The sequence below is a fragment of the Seriola lalandi genome, unplaced genomic scaffold (assembly GCF_002814215.2).
Source record: "Seriola lalandi dorsalis isolate HSWRI2012SDOR001 ecotype SW California unplaced genomic scaffold, Sedor1 jcf7180002054856, whole genome shotgun sequence".
In the NCBI taxonomy this organism is placed as follows: domain Eukaryota; kingdom Metazoa; phylum Chordata; class Actinopteri; order Carangiformes; family Carangidae; genus Seriola; species Seriola lalandi.
Window position 1 is genome coordinate 28,072 of NW_019525409.1, and position 3,901 is coordinate 31,972.

At 45.9% G+C, this 3,901-nt stretch overlaps 1 protein-coding gene across 2 annotated transcripts in view; it reads left to right on the forward strand.

Moving 5' to 3' along the window:
* The first annotated feature begins 1,414 nt into the window (after positions 1–1,414).
* cnpy1 (canopy FGF signaling regulator 1) overlaps positions 1,415–3,901 on the forward strand; it is a 15,163-nt gene continuing 12,676 nt past the window's right edge. Inside the window, exon 1 of one of the 2 annotated variants that reach the window (XM_087179575.1) lies at positions 1,415–1,671. The gene's annotated coding sequence lies outside the window, so the exon portion shown is untranslated. Of the gene's footprint in view, positions 1,672–2,997; positions 3,156–3,901 lie in introns of those variants that run through there. The other variant, XM_023427251.2, reaches the window with a different exon arrangement.

Sequence of the window (3,901 nt, forward strand, 5' to 3'; positions counted from 1 at the left end):
GAGAGCGAGCGTGGGCGTCTACGTCATCGTTTCCAAAGGTCTTTGATCAAACTACAGACGACATCACAACCCCAGAGCTTCCAAAGTAAAACGGGTCCAGCAGCGTTTCAGAAACTCTGCGTTATAGACGCTTGAAAACGGCGGAGTCGTGTGGATGGGAGGAGGAAACACAGGAAAAGAGATGCAGAGACGTGTGGACGCAGCCTCATGGAGAACAGGTTGATGATTCAGAGTTGATCCTCTTGACTTCCTCTGGTGGCGATTAGAAGAATTATCATGTCAACAGTCGATTGTAACTGTCAGTCTCTATTGATCCGCGGAGCACAGTGACCTGATGCTTCATTATAATCACAGAGTAACTGTCCTTTAATATCTGTCCCTGGATCAGCCACTAAACAAACTGAAGAGGAGGAGCCGTTATCTTGTCAGCCCCTCACCTGATCACACTGAGGAGGTCAATGATCCTTATTGATCGGAGGCGGCCTTTAGTTTGGACAGAGGAGCTTTGAATCAGCTGTCACTGATAACAGCTGATCACAGACACACAACACACTCTGTCAAGGTCACTCTGTCACACTGATGCTCCTCCACATGATACTGACTAATTATAGACTCATAAACAACAGGAGACACTGATGTTTCTGTCTGTGCTGTGTGAGTGTTTAAGGTTAAAGGAGCTATATGTATGTTTTTCCTATTGCTACATAGCTAACGTTAGCATTAGCAGCTGCATCAAACTTCATCATCCTTTACTCACCAACAGCTGTGTCCAGATGTGGAGGGAGACAAACACCCCTGTAAATCTATTCTAGTCCATTTTAATTCAACAGGATTTATTGTCAAGACATTTTCAATGTGTTGCCAAATAATGTGACTCATTCAACGGAATCTAATTATCAAAACAAAATGTCAGTAACAATATTAATATAATAAAATACAATATGAGAGAGAGAGATGGAGAGACACAGAGACAGACAGAGAGAGACTGTGCTCTGCTGACACGTGATTCATTTTGACTGCAATTGACTGGTCAATTGCATGAAAGAGCAGGTGTTCCTAATAAAGTGAGAACAGTATCAGCTCCATGTTGTTGTCTTTGTTCAAAACAGTCACATAATCCCTGTATAGATACATCACATGTATGTTCACCTTGACCTTGTTCTCATCGACCTTTACCACACACACACACACACACACAAACACACACACACACACACACAAACACACACAAACACACACACAAACATGTTGTTCATGTGTTCAGCTCTTAGTTTGGACGTCTGGTTAAAGGTCAACATGGCGATCTCCACCGCTCTCTTCAGATCAACACGTCCTCCCTGACGTGGTGGCTCTGCTCCTCTGGTCTACACGCTCAGTCCGTCTGTGTGTCTGCACCTGGTGTGGTTGATTTGATCTGAACTGAGGCGGATTTATTTTTCTCTTCTCACTGTTCTCTCCCTGAACAGGTCACGACCATCTGATGGATTTATCAGTAGTTTAGCTTTAGTTAACCTGTGGTTGACCAAGACCAAGACCAGAGACCGTAAATAAAGATGGACGTAGCTCTGTGACGTCACCCACATGTTTATGAGGAGCAGGTTTTGGAGCTCAGAGTGAGCTGCACCATCGTCACCATCTTGGCAGTGTCTGACTCCGCCCACTAACTCCCAGGTAATCCAAAAATGGTCAAAGAGGAGGAGCGTCTGTGGTGCGTGTCATTAGCATAGCTGGACATCTTGCTAAGCTAATTAATTTGCTGGCTAATTAGCTAATAATGAGCTAAGCTAACAAGCCAAGTGGTGAGCACAGACACTGATACCTGCTACGTTCAATCACTCAAATTAGCTGAGATGACACCAAACAGACAGCTAGCAGCTAGCCAACTACTATAATGGCACCCACCTGTCACTCAAAGAGGCCACGCCCCTCAACTCTCCATAAATTTAGTCCTTAATAAAATGTGAACAGGTGAGTTATATAAACAGGTGAGTTATATAAACAGGTGTCATGAAGGAGGAAATTAGTTCTAGACACCAAAACATTTTTTGTACCAGGCTGTAAACATGTTTATTTCTGCTGTAAAGTTGGACATTTTAACATGGGAGTCTGTGGGGACTGACTCACTGTTGGAGCCAGACTCTAGTGGTCGTTAGAGGAACTGCAGCTTCTGGTTCTTCACAGTTGGTTTCACGTTTCAGCCTCAGAGCGTAGGTGAAACCTCACGTCTAAGGTGGAGGTTTCACCTACGCTCCTCCCGCTCACAGGTAAACCTGCGCCCCCAGCGGTGAGGTCTTCAGTTCCCGCTCTTTCTCCACAGTTTCCTTCCTTTAGTTGGTCTGGATTCTGGTCTGGATTCTGGTCCCATCAGACTCTGCTGGTCTGAGGAATCTGTCATCTACCTGTGCGACCGAGACCTTGATGTTACAGATGACATTCAATTAGTAGCAGGGAAACCAGGTCAGATCCCCCTGTGAAGACACCACCTGGCTGCCTGTCACACACACACACACACACACACACACACACACACACACAAACATAGCTCTAAAATCCACAAATGTTTACAGCAAATGTTTTCTTAATTATCATTAATTATTATTTATTTATTTCATTGCCTTTAGCCATCATCTATTCACATATTCATGAGCAGTTATTAAATTACATCTATTATTTCCGCGGGTCATTAAACGCCTCAGACTGAGCACAGGTCCTGGGACACACCGACGCGGTCTGATTGGTCCGTGCTCTCTCAGTCTGCAACATGATTGGCTGACGAAGCCGACGGCGGACTGAACGTGGCTACACCACAGCCGGGCACGTCCGGGTACCGACCGACAGTGAGGAGGAAGCAGCTGACTGCACCTTCAACATAAAAGCCCGGGGTGGTGCAGGAGGGAGAGTGTGACGGAGCAGTGGAGGAGGAGCGGTTAGAGACGCCACCTTCTCCCGCTGTGCACTTCCGCTACACGGCCACTGTTGTCTCGGTCCCCGCGGAGGACTGAGGTTTACTTTGTCGGGTCAATAAAGATTTTACTTTGAAAGTTTGGAGCGGAAGCTGTGACCGTGTAGTGTTGTATGAATGAAGGCTGTCAGTGAGGTGACAGACTGAGCATGAGGACAACAGGTGTGTGCTGACAGCTCGCTCTCCTCGCCAGGTAAGACGTACTTCCACTCAGCCCTGATGCGCGCGGTACGGAGCACCAAACCCCGCCGCGAAATGTCGCACTTTAACACGCGCTTCCGGTTCTGACGAAGATCGTACCTGCAGGAAGGTAAACAAACACTTTCCACGGTTGGACCTGAGTCCACCTTCACTTCGGCGTTCAGCCAGTCCCCCAGACAGCCCGGGTTCAGATACCTGGTCTTCTTCTTCACATCTGGGTCAGCTGTCTCTCTCCGGACCAGTGGGGTTCGACTTCAGAGACAAATAATAATAAATATAACCATATTTACTCATTAAAAATTAAACTTTATTCAACCAAAACGCGGTTTATTTATATTTTTTATTAGATTCAGGAAGTGTCCCGATGCTCTCTCACACAGAGAGCTGGACTCTGCTCTCAGACCAGTTCTCAGCCGAGTCCTGAGTTTTCTTGCAGGTGTTGGTGAGGTAAACGAACCTTGGCTGATCTGTCAGGTAATGCTGAGCAGAGATCGACCGACATGTCTTTTCCAGGGCCGATACTGATTATCGATAATCAAGGAGACCGATAACAGATATTTGGAACCGATACGACGACACAGAACTACTGCTGTATAAAGGACACTCAGGTGTTTCTATTATTTTGTCCACCCCAGTTCTATCAGTGAATCCAGGTAAATATCAGGAACACCTCCAAACACTACATCCTCTATAATGATCATCAACAACTGTCGGAAACTATTTTAATAAAAACATTAT